At 43.5% G+C, this 18,963-nt stretch overlaps 1 protein-coding gene across 2 annotated transcripts in view; it reads right to left on the reverse strand.

Moving 5' to 3' along the window:
* FRMD4B (FERM domain containing 4B) overlaps positions 1-18,963 on the reverse strand; it is a 1,720,334-nt gene that overhangs the window by 1,274,312 nt on the left and 427,059 nt on the right. The gene's annotated exons all lie outside the window — the stretch shown is intronic.

Genomic DNA, 18,963 nt, shown 5'->3' on the forward strand with positions numbered 1-18,963 from the left:
TTTACTATAGCACTTTGACATGCAAAACCACGCATGCTACATAGACCCGAATGATCGTTAAATGCAGCATGAGGCACAGATGTGCAAGGGTAGACTCTTTTGGAAAACATTTTGTATCGAATTGAACATGAACAGCTCGTGCCCACATACCCATTTGTATACTCTGGCAGCAGCTCAGTCGCAATTGTAAACCCCGAGTGTCAGCCAGCAGCCCAGGGAAGAATGGGACATTGCATAATGTGTTTTATTGTCAATGAACTTTACTTCACTGCAAACAAGACACCTTATCTTATAGTGCACTGAATATTTTCAAATAACATTTCTAGTCTCAATCTGCTATGATTTCTCAGGCCTGCTGGACAGCGTGCCAAACTGGAAGTGGAAACAACCTGGGGCTCTTTCCACTGGTTTTTAATGTTCTGACCTTGGTAGTATTCACATTTGAACACCAGGGGGCAGGTGATGCAAACATAACATCAGATGCTCCCGGGAGAAAATGGACCAGCTCGAAACTAACCACAGTACCACAGTCGCAGAGTGAACAGAAACATGATCAACACAGCACGGTTTAGAACTCGGAAAACCTCGCAGAGGAGGTAGCCCCTAAACCACAAACAAATACACCGCGTGGAATCTATTAAAAGCTACTGCCGTATTTAGATTTTGGAAGTGCTGTACAAGGGGCCCGAGCAAAATAAAAATACAAATACACATACAACTCTCCCCTCCCCCCAAACTGATCTCAGTTTTATGCACAGATAAAAGTGCTACTCATGTTTTACCATAATATGATTCTGCGTCAAAAAATGTGTTTGCGCTAATCAATTTAATTATAAAAACAAGTCCTTCATTTACGGTTAAATCAGATGTCGGTACTGCTGGATGAAATCTAAATGTTTTTTGAAATCTTAACAATTATAGAACACACACATGGGACATTACAAAGGAGTGGTCTGGCGATTCATCTCGGCATGTGGCAGCCGCGATTTTGAAATGCAGGTGCTCCGGATGAGCAATAGAAGGCGTCAATGCTGCCTGCACAGTTCTGCTACCCAAAAAACCCATCACATTTTTCACCCCGCACCAGGCCCAGCTCCAGGAATTTTCATCTGGAAGGGCAAGGTTTGCAATTAGGGGGTGCAAAATTTCCAATCAGCGTAGGCAGTGGCAGCTGCTGAATTTTTTAAATGACGGGGCATATTTCCCACAAATATACTAGAGTGATCGGGCATAGCGAGGGAGAGCGACCTACCATGGGAGGAGTGGAATGGGGTGCTCTCCCTGAGAATTTCTTTTAAATAATGGGGTAACATGGTGCATTTTACAGCACACTTTAGGTGAAAGATTGGATGAAAAGCTAGACAGGTTGCAATTGGTTTTGTACGGTAACTTGTGAATCAAAATCAATTAATTGCAAATCATGATGCCTCTGCCCACAATATATGCCAGTATAAAAACAAATGTCTGATTGCATTTCCAAATAAGAACATACTTATGTTTGCTTTGAGCATAATGCCAGTAATTATACTATAAGAAAACATGTCCATGCTGGTTCTGCCAATATATGGCAAAATCCCCTCGATATACTCCTGTTGACTTTGCCATTAAAAATGCCAAACCGACTGCACCAAATGCCAGTCTAGCCACATAATAACACTTACCATGCATGCTTTATTAGATGTCCATTTTAAATCCCATGAATTAGTTGTATCCTCACTCTAAGCCCCCCCAAAATCAGCAGCCCAGCTTGGCATAAACACACACGAGCACACGCTCATTCACACAGCATTCACTCACACACCCATATACATACACTCACTCATTCATAAGTGTACGCAGCACCAACCCATGCATCATAGACTCACTCATTCATTCACACAAGTATACATTCATAATACATTCTTCTTACCTTCTGCCCTGGTCTGGACTCTGATCTGTGATGTGTGCCGGCCTCCCAGGGAACAGGAAGCACTCCGCCTACTGTACCACACAAACAGGAGCCAGGAAGCAAAGAGTATTTCCTAGTTCCTGCACATGCGCACAGGAGCTGGAGCGCTCCCAAGTCTCCGGCTCAGACTGTATGTTTTGGAAAGTACCGCACACCCCCTATGAACATTCAGAAGTGCAGTTCCCCAGCATGCATCTCCAATGGGCTATGCAAGGCTGGGGAAGTAAAACACCTTGGCCTTTCATGGCCCATTGGCCATGCTTGCTGCATAACAGAAACTGTCAAAAGGAAACTAGGTTTCACTTTGACAGTTTAAGCAAGTCTAGGAGCACTCCTTCAGCTGCAGAAAAAAGCTGAGTTAGCACTCTGGGCCCGATTCTCAACTGGCGTTAAGTACCGACAAGGTAATTAAAAGCGTACATGAACTTTTCGGTACTTAAGACTTATTCTGAAGGTGGCAGATTCTTCCAAAGTCAGTAGGAATGTGCCACTTTTGGAATACATGTGGCGGTTTCGAGGATGGGTTTGAAACCAACCTAGCAACTGCCACATTCGTTAACTCCCTCTTTAGACTGGTATTCTTGTGGCACTCCTCCAGTTTAATATGTGTGCTAAAGTGGCGCACATATAGGGTACCATTTTGGTGCTGTTATTCTGGAGGAGTGCCACAAGAAGCCTTGTTTCAGTGCAGGTAAGCAGCTTCAACGTTGCAGGATACAACGTTGAAGCTGCTTACTTTGGTGTATATGAAAGCGTTCATATACACCACACGGGTGTGTATGAACACTTTCATTTAAAAAGTAAGCACCTGCAACTTTGAGGCTGCTTACTTTGGTGTATCAAAGTGTTCATGTACACCACACAGGTGTATATGAACACTTTCATATACAAAGTAAGCAGCCTCAACATTGTATTCTGCAACCTTCAAGCATTCAAGCTGCTTACTTTGGTGTATATGAAAGTGTTCTCGGGAGCAGTTTTGTAAAATAACGAATTTGTCGTTATTTTACAAAAATGCTGCAGAGATTTCAGATTTGCACCTGTTAAGCCAAAAACAGGTGCAATACTGAAGGTGCACTGTCGTGCACTACAAGGACGCCCAGGCACACGTGAGAATAGTGGTGGAGCTTGGGCGTCCTGATTTGGCGCAGTGAATCATGCTGTCTAGCACGTTCACTGTGCCAAGGTAAGAATCGGGCTCTCAGTGTGTACACTGGCTCGTCTCCTCCATAATGGGCAAGTGTACCGTCGGGTCGGCACCCCTTTCGTCATTATGGACGATACGCCACTGGGTGTAGGAGTAGCCTGAGCCCAGTGCTGGCATTGGGCTATAATGTTCAAGCTCAGTGATCCAGCACACAATGTCATCCTGGATCCTGAAAAAGCCATTTACACCCTTCAAATGGTTTTGTCTGTTGCATTGCTGCAAAAGGGGCAGAAGCCTGGAGTCAAACCCAGGTCGTTTAGTGAGACACCTGCAAGACTACTTGAACGTCTGATCATAATGCTTGTGAAATGACTTGATAGGATTGCACTCTACAGGAAATATGTAAATACAGCGTTTAGCCTTGAAAGGTGTGCACCTTTAATACTTTGCCAGCAACATTATAGTAAATACTCTTCCCGCGGGTTATTTTCCAGGCGTCCATGATTCATCTTCTGAGAAGCATCCGACCCCTGTCACTGGCCGGATCCCACAGTAAATCATTTCCGTAAAGCACTGATTAGAAACCCAGGAGTTACATCATAGTTTCCAAACAAGCCCCACAGTATCCCATTATGTACTGTGTTTGTATATAGACTCTGTTAAATGTTTCTCAAACAGTATAAGGTTATCCCGTCAGTACTGATCAGTTTGAAGCATGACAAGTTGTGGCAGGGCAGGTAATGCTTCCTGACAGACAAAGATACATTCTAGTTAGGTCAGAACTCCACTGGCAAGTACTCATGAGAACAAAGGGGGAAAGTAGTCCATAATTGCCATACTAGACTTGACATTTTCAGGTTCGGCCTTGTTGGACCAACTCAGTGAAGTGTAGCTTGATTCCCTAGGCAACCATGCTTGGGCATATACACAGTCACTTAGCGAGACACATTGAAACCAACATGCATTGGCAAAGCTTTTGAGAAGGCATATGCTAGGCATTTGCCAGGCACTGCCATAAGGTTACCATCTGGCCATAAAATGGGAAAAGCTAGAACATGGTGTGAGTGTCTGGGTAAATGATGTCATTGCCTGGAATATGCCTGTCTAATACCTACACACAAGGTATTGGCTTTGCGATTGCATGTTTTAGACAGGACTTCAATGCAAGGAACAGATGCGACAACACACATTATAGTTATTAATCAACTGGCTGAAAACACACATTGTTAAGATACTTGTATTACACCAACAGTTCATTTACAGAGAAAACGAAGACATTAAATACTGAAAAGAATGCTTAGATATGCAGAGGCATTGCTAGAGGGGGGCTCAGGGGGCTATAGCCCCGGGTCTTTTGGTTGTAGCCCCGGATAGAAGCTCAGGTGCTACAACCAAAAAGCTAGTTAGTCCCGAGTCCCGCCAGTCCCGACATTAGCTTAGCTCCTGATCTTTTCCAGACTTAGCAACACCCCTGGTGGCAGGCCTTATGCAGCATGCGTTCTGATGCTGCTTTGTGATGGAGCTACCTCAAAGAGTTCCCAAAAGTGTATGTTTCGGTGGTGAGAGGCAGGTAGTTGAAGGGAAGGCCATAGGGATTAATATAGCCATGGGTATTCATTGGGTGGGTACATGACCAAACACGCCTATCGGATGCATACCCCTCACATCACATTTCCATCCTATGCATTTTAAAATGCAAGAGATCTTACTACCAATCTTATTTTTTCAATTATATTGAAGCAGTTAAAGCAGCAGAATATGTTCTTTGAATGTAATTTGTGAGTGGCCTCTGCTGCTGAAATCTGTGCGCAAGCAATATCGCCCACTATAATCTATTGCTTGATGCTATCTAACCATTTCAGTAAGCATGATGTGAATAACAGTTAAATTCCCACAAAAAATAAATATGCATAATATTACAGAAACTAACTTGTGATTTTAGGTCCAAGAAATAGTTACCTTGTAACTGAGAGGTTATAAATGTAAGTTAGTAACAGTGCAGTTAAAAAATGGCAACACAGGGTGTTGCTAGATAGTTGAAGGCTGCCTGTTTGAGCAAGTGTGCTAACTCGTTAAGAGGTGTGAATGGCCCTCCATCTCCTTGGTCATTTGTGCTTTCATGGCTGTGGGGCATAAATCACTGCCCAGGCCAAACAAACAAACTCTGGCTGGGCCCTGGTGCAGCCCTTCAGAATGCCAATCTCTCTGAAGTGGCTGTGGAGCGCTCAGAAGCGAAATGTTCCGCACACAGCCCCTGTGTGCGGTTAGGCCTTCCTTTCTAGCAGGGTGGGGGCTTAGCGCTTTTCACGCTCTGCTCTGAAACACTTGTGTACGAGCACGATAAAAATAAAAATATCCATATCAATTAGATGGGCCCAGCCCCCCTAGCCCTCTGGCTGGCACTGGGCCTGTCCCCGCTCCCTAGTAGGTGGCCCACATGTTCGATTGTGGACAGGTCACATTCAAGCCTGGCACATGCCCGCTGCTCCTCGTACCTCGTCAGAGAGAAGAGCCAAGCTTGCAACACCACAAAGCCATCGTAATGCAGTCCAAAATGCGGAAGTCTGAAATCCGTTGGCTGAACACAGCGGGCATGATTTACAAAAGCGTTTTTTAATGAGAAATCCAAGTCAAAATTGCTTTGTAGATCAGGCCTAGTGTGTTTTTCCTGCCCAAAGATGTTTTTAACCACCACCAGCGCATGCCATGCTGGTTGTTTAGTACTATATATGCCACATTTAGCTTTGCCCTCCTTAGTGTCCGCTCAAGGTCTCGCCATCTAGACACGTCTGCTTTGAGGGCACGTAGGAGCGGTTCCATGTTAAGCTGGACAATGTTCTCCTTGTTCAATGGGAACCCCATTCGTCCATGCCTCAATGACCCGTGATGCCCGCACTGTCCTGGTTGATAGGGCACTCAATTTGCTCTTGGTACAACTGACTTTATATCCAGCCAACCTCAATGACAAGTGACACTGATGATATGGTATGATGTGGCATTTATAACACGCCTGTACACAAGTGTTTCTAGGATGCATCTGGTTCCGTCAGCTACCACAGTTGGTCAGCTGCAAATGCCTTGTGCGATGCTTCGCCTATCCGCACCCCATGCCCTTTACCACTTTTCTCTGCTGGCACAGGCTAGCAGCCCAGTAGCCATGTCACAGAGTGCCAGTGAGAGTGGGCAACCCTGTTTAGTGGGGTTTTCACAGCACATTCACCCAACATGCAGCCGTTGAGTGAGAAGAATCACTGCTCTAAACAAGTCGCCAAAGAGCTCAAATGTACACACTGCGGACAGCCTTACATTTTCAGGTCTGCGCACATCAACATTATAACAAAGCACCCTCGCCCTGCCCTGTGTGAGCACCCTAGCCCACTGCTTACAGATCCTGAAGCTCCAAAAATAACGTGAAAAGGTGAGGAGGTGTGTTACGCGAGGCTCAATAACATAGCCTAGCTGGGCAGAGCAAAGAGTTTCACTTCTTCCCATCTGACCGGGCAAGGCAACCTCTGGGACTGGCAGCAACAGGACAGGAAATGAATGTCAGTCTGCAATGCTGTAATCTCCGGTGCATTGAATTGTGGGTCAGACGATATTTATACCTGTAAAAGTAAGTGGTGTGGAAACTGTGAGAGGGTCACTGCAACAATAACCAAAATATAGGAGTTGGGCCCGCGGACCACTAAATGGAGGAGCACAAGAAGACACATTTTGTTCCTATAATCATGAAAACTGCCCCATTGTAAAGCAGTCTTTTTTCTGAAAAGTGTGAATTTAAGCATTTCTAATGGCTCAACATTCTGCTGTTCAGTCACAGTGGGGTTTACACATTTTGATTAAGCAATGAACCTGGCATTTTAACCCCCTCTCCAAATTAGCAAACGTAACCACATACATTCTGAGCACTACTTGGTACAAATATTAAAGTTTTGCCTGCTGTAATCCTGTCATATTCTGTTTCTTTGAATAATACAAATATCCCACGGTAAAGCAACCTGACAACATATAAACACTTCTAGGAACATGTTAAGACAAAAGAATATCATTGCACCTTTATTTTTCACATCCTGAATGGAAAGTTGTAAGCCTTAGAAAGCCAAATGATAGCCTGAAAAATCTCCTATTGTACAGCACTGTGTTCTCAGTAGTTTAAGAAATACAGGTGGTCCTTTCAGTTAAAGTGTAAATTGTATGAAGGGGACCTGTTACATGTGCCTTTACATGCAACCAGGTCCCCTATGTGCGATATCAGTCATTTGCATTATGAAGTGCAAAACAAAAGTGTAAATACAGGGGTAATTGCTGGTATGCCTTAGTTTTTGCACTTTGTTGTGTAAATTGGGAAAATGCTGCCTGACATGCAGTGTTTGGAATAGATTCCTTTGAAATCCGCCGGCTTCCAACTGGTGCAAGAAGTTGTCATATTCCATAAGAATCTAAAGCATTTGCACTAGCATGAAAGTGCCATGTGGGAATCAATGCCTTGGCCATTGTCTGACAGAGATGATGGGGATGGTTGGAAAAGGCAATTCCATTCCGTGCCCCCATTTCGGCATACATATGCATTTATTTTATTTAATGTATTTATTGCGCCTATACACATAGAGCAAGTAAATACGGTTTCAAAGCGCCCACAGGGCAAAGGGAGGGAACAAGGGAGTGAAACACATTAAAAAAGCACAACATATTATTTTTAAAAACAGTGAAAAAAGGGGAAAAAGGAGGAACCTACTATGCCTTGTGAGTATTCAGAACGTGCAAGTGCAATATTGCATAGGAAATAAGCATGCTAAAACCGTATTTAACACATGCTTTTTATGTATACAACATAATGAACATGCTCCCCATTGTAAAGGAAATTGGCCTGATTCAGTGTTTTTCAAAGGAATTGAAATATGCTTTGTGAATCAGGCCCATTGTGTAAAAAGGTCACCTAGTCTAGAGATCGTTTGGTACAAATCTTCCAGCTTGCTGCAATACATCATGTTAAAAACATTTAATATCTACATAAACCCCCCCCCCCCTTTTTGCTTGTCAAGGTAGTGGACCTCATGGGCATTAACTCATCTTTAAAACAAGACTTTCTTTTTTACACACTATAATGGTCTTGGAAGCAGGCACGGATTTGCTAGTTAATTGGAGCAGCACCGGGGTCTTCCAAGTGGACATCCCCCATGCATTATTGTTATAAAACTGTTTCAATAAAATGTAAATCCAAAAAAGGCAGGCACTGCCGAGAACAAAAGGAAAGTTATTGTGCAGAACGAGAACGAGAATCGTCTGCATTTCCTCCTGCTCCTGACGGCTCTGAAGGTCAGCAGGTCCCTTCAGCAATGGCCCAGAATGGTGTTTGGGGGTGAACTTGAGCCCAATTACCCCACGGGTGATGAGCCAGCAGCCTCCCACATTTCTCACCAGATTCCCATTACGTTTGCTTGGTGTGGAACAGGGCATACTCTGCCTTAGAAGTGTAGAGTATTGTCATTTCATATATCCCCAACACAGTGGTATATAATGATAATATAAAGATTATACTAGTGGCAATAATGGCAATAATGACACGATGGCAATAATGATTATATTAGTCTGACCCCTTGTAGATATCTTTATGAAAAAGTTGTATATACCTCAAATCTATTCTAATTATCACATATGTGCTTCTTTCTTGCTGTCTTCTTTTTGTAACTTATGTAACCTGTAATTATCGTATTTGTTGTTCTTGCCTCCTGTATTCCTCCTGTAACCGGCAACTATGTAACTTGTAATGCGCCCAGACACCCATAGGTTTGGCGCGCTTAATAAATAAATAAATAAACAAACAAACAAACAAACAGTCCTGTCCCAGCTCAATGGTGTCGTCTCCTCGTCCCGGGGGTAGTTGTTCTCCATTTCCTTCAGCCGCTGTTCTTGACACTTCACTGTTTCACCTGCCTTTCATTTGGAAGCTGTTGAGTCACTGATGCAACGTCCTCCGATGTGGGCCATTAGACTCTGCCAGACTGTTACCAGCCTGCTCACCCTCCCTATTTACTTACCTATCCACAAAGTTGCTTTCCTCTATTCTAAGAGAACTCTTTACCCTCCAGGAGGAAGGTACTTAGCTGCAACCTCTTCCCTGGATTCTTGGTCTGGAATAATTACACTACTACATCTGCTGGTGCCTGGTCAGGTAATTGAAGACTGCCTATGTCTGTCCCCATTCATTCTGCAGTAAGTGACAGGTTCTGACATGTCACACACTTCTTTGCTGAAAATTGGCTTTATTCACCCCATGCCTGATGGGACATTTGTGACCTCTTTGCCAGTCGCATTTATGGATTTCATGATGTAGTGCTGCATCATTAGAGTGGTTAAGAACCATTCACGCTACTGTGATGTAATGTTGTTGGCACACACGTGGGGTTATGGTAGATTCTTGGATAAATCTTCAATTTCAACCACTCCAATCTCGTGGAGTGATCACTTTGTCAGCAATTTATTACTCCCCCCTGCTTCTCTGTGGAAACAGGAGGATGCCCACTATTGAAAAGAAATCAGCCGACAAAATGTTTTACTTCATATTACCTCCGACGATCTCAGTTTTTCTATCAATGTAAAACTGCTTTTCAGGAAATGGTTGACCGTTGCGCTCCACTTACAATATCCGTTCCTACGCAAACTCTCAATCTATGGCGTTCACCAGGATTAAACCAACTCAAACAAATGTATCGTAAAAAAGAGACAGCCTGGAGTAGATCGAGGGGATCCTCCCAACTCATAGAAGTAACCAAGGCTTTCTGCGACCGCTCTTCCTTCCTGCATGGCTGTATGCAATCAGCTGTTGAGAAGCCCGCTGGACGTCCATTTACAATGGCCATGCGTTCATTGTGAAACTGAAATGAGTCTAGTGCATCAAATACATGATTATGGACCATCATCTTTTTACTGTCCTCTGAAGCTTCTTTGCATCTTTCCTTGCCTTCCCTGCTCAGATCACACTGCAGTGGGCGGTGCCCTGGTTAATTCTCGGCTAGACTATGCCAGTGCCATGTATGCCAGTCTAACACATGATCTCCTGGGATGTTTCTAAATTCCCTAAAACGATGCCTACTGATTGTTCTTGATCTGCCCAGATTGCCCTCTGTGGTATAATCTGCCATTCCTCTATTTGGCATATTCCACCACAGGCTACAGGAAAGATTGGAAAACCTTCCTACTTTCCTAATATCTTTCCACACCCCGCCCCTCATTCACCCGAAGATGTTGGCTTCTTCGCTCACCTGTTCTAGCGGCACACTGACACAGCTTCCTACTACCCAGTCCACCTATATCACGCACAGTATAAATCTCCAACAATCAGTCAATCCTGGTGAACTGGTCTAGCCAAATGTCCTTTATGCATTGCAAGGCCACATCCTCCATGAAAGATTAAGGTTTGGCAAACACTGTGCTTAGGAAACATTTAGCGGGACAGGGCAAATTCCAAATAGGGTGGACGTTTTATGCCAAAGATCATTTGAGAGAAGGTTTTCTTGAGAAGAAAACCCAAATCACCTCTTATATAGTAATCGTTACATTTCTGCAGAAGAGGAAAGGGTTTCATTCCGAGTCACAGTGGGGTACAAGGCCAGTCATTTTAGGTAGACATTTGGAAGTAGTGCCAGAAGTTTTTCTAAAATGTTACTAATTCATATCAACATGATGATGTTTGAGAGAAATAGTGGCTTCAACTTGCCTAGTGTAGCTCCAATATTTACAGAAAGAAGTAAAAGCGAATCTGTCACGATATTAGGCACTGAAGTGAGACTTGTAAGTTATTTTTCAAGGAAAATATCCAGATTTTTCCCAGGCAAGTACGTTCCAAATTCCTGGCACAGTTGGGCCACTTTCTTTACAGATTAAAGACAGTTTTTTCAAGTTGTTCAGAATTGACAAAAGGGCCTTTTGGAAATATAGGGCTTCGGAGGTTTGAAGAGAGTACATATCATTTTGTGCAGCCATATTTCAGCAGTACGTGCTGCTAAATGCCCGTAGAGTTCATGTTTATCTTCTGGGTGGTATGATGTTCTCCACTTGTGATCAGAGAGACTTTTTACCATTTGGCTTGAGTTGGGTTGCATGTGAACAAGTCCATATGATTGCTGGACTCGGTTTTAGCCTTAACGTATTGAAGTGGGACAGGAGGATCTAAAAGAAGAGGTAAGGCTTGAGTGACGTCAATGATGAGATCAGAACATGAATGATATAGCAGTGGTCTCGTCTTCCAGCAATAATAGCATTTGGATCTGTAGCACCTTGGTTGCCATGTCTCCATTTCTCATGCATTTCCTGTCTTGTGGAGGAAAAGTGGGATTTGTATTTAAAATGGTCGATTTCCTACTGATATCTGGTGGATGGCAAAATGATCCTTCAACACTTCAACATCATCTCTGTGGCATTTCCCACTATCGTAACTTTGGAAAGAGCAATTCCAAGATCCAATGCGTGGCTATGATTTTGAGTAGGACATGTCACCACTTCTTTAGTTATTTATTTTTAAATCAATTACTCTGGCCCCCACCACTTAGAGGCTCCTTAAATGTGAAGTCAGAATTTAGAACTCAATATAGTAAAAGGATGGGGGTTTGGTGTGGCTTTTGGCTGCGTGTGTATGACTGTGTTTGTGTGTGCATGTGTTTAACCGCTAGCAGTGCATAATTGTCCATTCGTACCTATGCATGCACACTCACCTGTTTCCCTCTGTCTTTGTGCATGTCCTTCCATGAGTGCCTATTTGCATAACTGTGGTCTGAGTTCTTCAGTGTCCCTTCTTGCGTGTTTGTGCAAAAGCATCAAAGATCCAGGCACAGATTTTTAAAATAGATTGAATGAAAAAAATGACAGAATTGGTTGATATTTTGGGCTAGTGAAATGTGGATGCTGAAGGAATGTATGTATGCTAACACCACAAAGGTGAATAGTTGAAGCCAGCACATCAAAACAAAACATGAATAACACTATTTGCGCAATGGCTGCCGATTGGGCGAAGATCCACTTTCAAGGTAATGTGCATCACACACTGAGCTCTGCACAACACAGGACCAAAATATCTGTAACACAAGCTAAAACCCTGCATGCTCATCAGAAACCTGAGATCAGGCACGGCTCTCCCCTTGTCAGACCAGTCGCAAAATCGACCATAATAGGGGGATCTTCTTTCTCCATTCAAGCTCCCACCATCTGGAACTCGATTCCATTTAGCATCTGCTGCATAGAGGACCACCTAGCTTTCGGGAAGGCACTCAAGACCTGGCTCTTCGCTACTGCATCTTGACTAACTTAGACCACCTCCTGGGTGAACTATCACCCAGTGACAGGTAGGTTGGGGCACCAAGAGTCACTTGAGGATACAACAAGGCTGTAGCTAGCACACACAGAAAGGATTCCAGTCAATCAGGATTTGCATACCCTCATTGCAACTAGATAGCAGCCTTGACTCTCAGGTACCTATAGCACTCCATTTCAATGGAACATAGCCGTATCCCTCCTGGTTCATGGCTGTCCACACACATACAAGTGCAACAATTCACTACTCAACTTCGTAACACACATCACCTCTGCCATTAGAATGCAATTGAGTCCTATGAAATACATTTGTTTCAGCTAGGCAGATAATCAGTCTCCTTGACACCCCTACTTTCCTGACAACCTATCACAGCACCTATCCCCTAGCCAGATCTCCATGGGTCATCAGCAGGGACATATCTGCCCCTACCTACCTTCATGCTGACTAAAATGCACACCCACATTCTAAAATATACCTTTCAATTCTCATACCTCAGACTTCGGTCCTCCGAGAGCATTCACCCACAGCGCTTTGAGTCTATACCAATGGAATACGGCACTATACAAATACCATATAACATAACAACACAGTAGCAGCAGACCAGAAGTCAGGATAACATTGATGTAATGTGCAATCAATCAATCAAGCATTAAAACTGATAGCTCAGCCCTACAAAGTTGATTTTCTAACATTGTTAAGAGTCCATGATTTGTGCTTTGTAAATGCATCATCATAGGGCCTGTCACTAGAGATCAATACATTGTCTACGCTTAGGTAAAACATCATTTGACCCACACCACTTATAAATGTCTCACAGTTTTTAAGCTTGCTTTAACAATTCATCTGTATGCACGTGTAACACTTTCATTATCTCCTCTCATTTAATCCCATTTAGATTTAACTATTTTAGCTACTGTTCATTGCTCAATTTAGGTGACCTCTGTCGGTCCTGGTAATCTGGGGTCAGCGGGGGTGGCATGGAAAGTAGCCGGTGCAGAGATGAGTGTCAGGCTGAGTAGTGAATGGGAAGGAGAAGATATGAAGGGGGCCGGTGGGCCAGGAGGCGGGTGCTAGTGCCGGAAGCAGGGTGAGCGCTCAAATTGAAGGCCCCAGGGTGGAGGCACTGACTAGCAGGATCGAACCGTCTTTGATAAGCAAATCAAGCCTTCCTTTTCTATTGGCCTGTTAAGAGAGGGTAGGAGAAGCTAAATGAGGGGATAATGATGCTGAAAGCTTTTGTGCAGCACCAGGACATAGCAGAAGACAGTAGCTGATGTGATGCTGAGGCTCATCTAGGGCCTCTGCATGGAAAGTTGCTGGTATACCATTAAAGAGGAGAAGGAGGATTGAGGGGAAGTAACATTAGCCCAGGGGCATATCTTTAGCTACTTACCCATTTTCTATGTACACTCATCAAAAACCTTTTGGTTCACTGTTCTTTAAACAATACCTTTGTTTCACTCACTTTAATGGATTCGTTTTCTGAGCACTCCCACCATCTCTATTAATGACATATTCAGCAATTCCAAAGGGTTCTCACCATGCTCGCTGTCAGTGGTCTGGAAATTGTAAGAGTGCAGTGCAAAAGATGCACTTTTCCCATTTACACACTGGACCCACAGTAGGTGGGGTTTGAAATTATGAGCAAGGGGGTGGATACATGTACAGACACAAGCATGTTCCCTTGGAGAAAACTGTATGCTGTGTTACAATTATGACAGAGCTGCCTTCATTGCTATATTATGTAGGATTTCTCTTCCATGTACCTATTCCCATTGCACTGTAGATGGGCCCATTTGTCCATTTCTATGTAGAGAAAGAGGCCTGAATGCATTGTACATGTAGCAGCTCAAGGGACTGGATGGTGATCATGTCTGCTTGCAGGGAGACTCTGTATGATTGAAGTTCACCTTCACAAATATTGATTTAAAGTATTGATGTGCATTAGGAAGACTGCTGATTATTTACTGTTTAATCAGTATGTGCAAGGAGGAGAGGAACTTTCATGAACTGAGCCTGATGCAAATGAGTAAGAGGTAGTCTAGCTTGCGCAAAACCTAGATCATGCTTCTCTTTAGGATTTTAAGGGACTATCAAGGTGGGGTCCCTTGTCCGAAAATCTTTCCCTTGTAACATGGATGCTGATGACTGAGCTGTTTGGGAGATGTTTAGTCATTAAGACCTGAAAATGCATCTGTATTATTTATGCTCAAAGATTAGTCTGAAATGGTACAGACACTATCTCGTGGAAAAATATATATATACATCTCTTAAGTTAATTTTAATACATCTCTTCTTTTGACTTTCTAAATGACTGCTACAGAGCACTTCGACCCCAGAACCCATGGCCACTGCCATTCCCTCCACTGCCCCTAATTTGGAGGCAGGCCCAGGCTCAGTTCTAAGGAGATGTGAAGAATTGCCATCAAGTGAGTGTGTAAAAGCCCTAGGTTTATTGACTGTTTTTTAAATGATAGAATGATGCATGCAATTTCATCTCAGAAAGGGTGGTCTGCTGATCAGATCCCCTTCTTGAAGCTCCATGCCAAAAGCATAGTGTACACCTATGCACTGCTGCATCAGTCTCACTAGTCTGCAGCGCCTGCTCTCCAGTAGCATAGAGCCGGTTCAGAGGTTTCAGGTACCCTGTTTGACAGCTGCTGTGACAGCAAAGTCACTGTACTGCAGAGGTTACATTTAAATCTGCACCTCTTTTCCAAAACCATAATATGTATTCTTAACTATTGCCTGGTAGCAGGATAATTTGAAAATATAAACCACACCTAGGTTTTGGTATGGTGGCTCATAGTTCACAAAATTACTAAAAGTCACATCTTATTTGTGACATACCAGCATGAGCATTGGCTAATATGAGAGGCCATGTCAAATCTGAATTCCATTGAATGTGATGAAGTAGAGGATGCCTGCCTCTGTTGACTCTCTGGGAAGAAGGTAGCTTCTCCCTGCCAGGACCAGTAGGTCACAACAGGAGATCTCCTGGGAGCCTTGCTTCAAAGAGGCAAGGGCAGCCAGGAAACACAGTGGGTTGGTTCCACAGTTTGACTTTTCTACAGGCTTCTCTATGCTTTCTGTCCCCTCCACATCCTGAGAAAGTTGGCACTCTCGATATGACATCAGGGGGCAAGGGTCACTTGTCACAAAGATGTGGATTGTATGGCTTAAAGTAGGATAGCTTTTATCCAATCCCCTGTGACATCAGGAAGAATTGCTTTGGGCCCTGTTAAAAGAGCAGTCTTATCCAATGCCCTTTTCCAGAGATGCACACTTTGCAATCTGCACCTATACCCAGGTCTCTCGTTGGGGTGAAGGACCCCTGCAGGTGCCAGCTAGCCTCCCTGGACTGGAAGTGAAATGGACAAGGACATATTTTTGTCCCTGAGCCTCTGACAGCACTTAAAGTCCAAGAGCAGCTGGAATCCTGTTTGGTCATCATTCAAGCTGGGTTTGTCGCCCTTTGGACCAACACAAGACCCCTGTTTTCACAACTATGAAGAGCTTTTAAACCACACTCGACACCCTTTGAACCGATGCAGAACCCCTGCTTGCCCACCTTCAAATGTTGTTCAGCACCTATGGACCATCACCCGCTTTACAGCCTTGGCACTAAGTTCGCATCCACAAACCGCTGCTTCTAACCTTTGAATTGATTGACCTGCAAGGACAGCAGATGCATGTCTGGTTTGAAGGTGAATGACGCCTTTCTCTCAAAGACATATCCTTTTAAAAGTGTTCTTGTTGCAATTCTTGCCCTTTTCCTCCCTGCTATGAAGAAGTGTGGTGTTCAGTAGGCGGTTTAGCCACTCCTCAACTTTGTACTTCGACAGAGCAGAAGTCATTTCTTCACAGGAGATCCATCAGTTTCGTTTTGCCCAAATATCAAAATTGAGTTTACACACGTGGCCACTTTGACTTTTTACCTGCACCTCTAATGTGACTTGAAGGCGAGAAAGTGCAATATTTTCTATCGGAACTAATTTTAGGGCTATTTTACATGTTGTCATAAAGGATGTTGCTGTTAACCAAAGTGCTACTGATGGGAACTGCAATGTTTTAAAACGAAAATCATGCACACCACTCCTTTAACACACAGTCTTAGCTGAAGCGCGTGGTCGGTGCCACTACTATTTGATTATGAGGGCACACTGCATAGAGGAGTATGAGTAACATATACTTTGCACAAGGACTCGCAGACAGAAAGCAGCCGTAAATCCACGTAAACCAAGAAGGTGTTGTACAAAAATGTACTTGCCGTGAATGACACACACCAGTTCGACTGCTCACATTTTCCTCATGTTTTGTCGCCAGTGATCGGCCTCGTACAGCTTCTCCGCCCCAGCAGTGACCCTTTTATCTCAGGTCTCAGTTATGGGGGATGGATACTTGGAATGTAATAAACAACAGACACTAGTTCTTCACTGGATGTCAAACACATTGGGCCAGATACATTGAATTCTGTGCATGGTTCAAAGTGAGACAAACCCTGATTCATGGAACTGTGCAAAGTGTATTTTTGGAGTGTAAAGTCCGCGCAACGTCAGTGCATGGTCATTTTTGCAGTACAAAAAGACTTTGCACGGACTTTGAATTTCAAAAATACACTTTGCACAGTTCCATGAATCAGGGTTTGTGCCAGCAGTGCACAGTGACTTTTCAGCAATGCAAAGTCACTTTGAACCATGTAAGAAATTCCATGAATCGGGAGCATTGGCCCTCATTACGACCTTGGCGGAGATCCATGGTGCTATTTGCACCATGGTCCATGGCGCTAAGCTGCCAACTTCGCCATGGTGGTTGGCGGACTTACCGCCCCATTCCGACCTTGGCGGGGCGGTAAGTCCCCAATCCCCATTTACCCTTCCCCATTCCCATTTTTGCCCCATAGGGCATAATGGGAGTGGGGAAGGCGTTAATTATGCCACCGTAAATTACGGTGGCGTAATTAACAACAAGGTCCCTTAGCGCCATGGATTTTACCGCCTGCAAAAAGCAGGCGTAAAAATCACCATGGCGCTACGGGAACTCATACTCAGGCGGAAAGGGGCGCCATGGTTTACGCCGGGGTAAACCCCTTTCCGCCAGGGTCGTAATGAGGGCCATTGTCTTTTGACCGGAAGATATTTCATGTAACTGGGTCCGTAGCTTGAACGGAATGTTACCAAATGGGACTTCCATGTGCGCCTTTTACCAGCTCATGGTAGACGGGATGTTCGGCGCTGGTCTCCACACAGATGGGTAGTTCATTGTTAAATGTTTCATTGCACCAAAGGAACCTTGAATCTTTGCTCCTTCGGGGACAGAGCATTTGTTTTCATTGGTGGCAAATAAGGGCGTGTGCCCCCATCCTAGCATTCTGACTTCTGTACAGCATGCCTCCAGCAATTAGTGGTTCTCCTTGCTGGATAAACATATCATTCATACGTTGTAATGTTTAGTCTAGCAGAATAAAGCTTTTTATATATATGTTTAGGTGGGAGAATAGAATCGGGTTAAAACATATATTTACCAGCACATGTTGACCTTTAGAACACTAGTGCTTTTTTTGTGTTCTCTCGGGCGCAGCTTTTTGTCCTTTGTTTATTCACAGTCGTCATTTTACATGTTTGCGTCTTTCCATTGTTATGTGTCACATGTCATACAAATGTACTACTCCCATTCACCAAACGCAATTTCATGCAGTTGAACTGGCCATTGTGAATACAAACCTCACAGAGTCAGAAGATGTATGCTTAATGAACATTTGATGCCCTACACAGCAATATTGATTCATCGCCCATATAGTGTGTCTGGCACCAGAAAAGTGAACCACTACTGTCCTGATGAATACCGCTAGTGCTTTTCAGCCGAAACCGGTAGACAACTGAGGGGTGAGCATCTATAACAGTAGCAAAACCCTCAGGTCAGAATAAAGTGTGTAACTAATTTGGTATTTTAATAATGATCATTTTGTGTGACCAAATGAGTAAAGGCGGAAAGGAGCCTGAGGTGACCACTTTAAGTGGTATTCAAACAGAGAAATGCAGGAAGGTCTAGGCTCTACCACATTGCAAGACTAAGTGAATGGGGCAACAGGCCCAAGGGGCGGAGTGAGAGGAATTTTCTAGCCACATACGACTGACTGCCTGATCTTGACTGTTACAATGTTTGTTTTTTAATATCCATTTCTGATACTTTTTATTGGTCTAACAGAACATATTACACTGAGATGGTAAATATTTTAGAAGGTAAAACATGTTTACCATCTCAGCATAATAGTTAGTCCAATAAAAGGAATCGAAACACGGATTTTGCAAGATTTTAAAACTGCTCTAACATGGAGTCAAGCTTTATTATTATTATTATTATTATTATTATTATTATTATTATTATTATTATTATTATTATTATTATTATTTAAATAGTCCAAGTTATCTTGTTGTCCACACACAGTTTACCACTGGGTACTTTTGGAGAGGCGTGACATGCCACCGAATACAGGCTCCCTTATGAAGAGTAAACGTAAAGAGGCAAGCTGATTTCTATACTCTTTATGTTTGTTATGCT

This window comes from Ambystoma mexicanum, chromosome 2p, assembly GCF_040938575.1.
Source record: "Ambystoma mexicanum isolate Mex_15411 chromosome 2p, UKY_AmexF1_1, whole genome shotgun sequence".
Lineage (NCBI taxonomy): Eukaryota > Metazoa > Chordata > Amphibia > Caudata > Ambystomatidae > Ambystoma > Ambystoma mexicanum.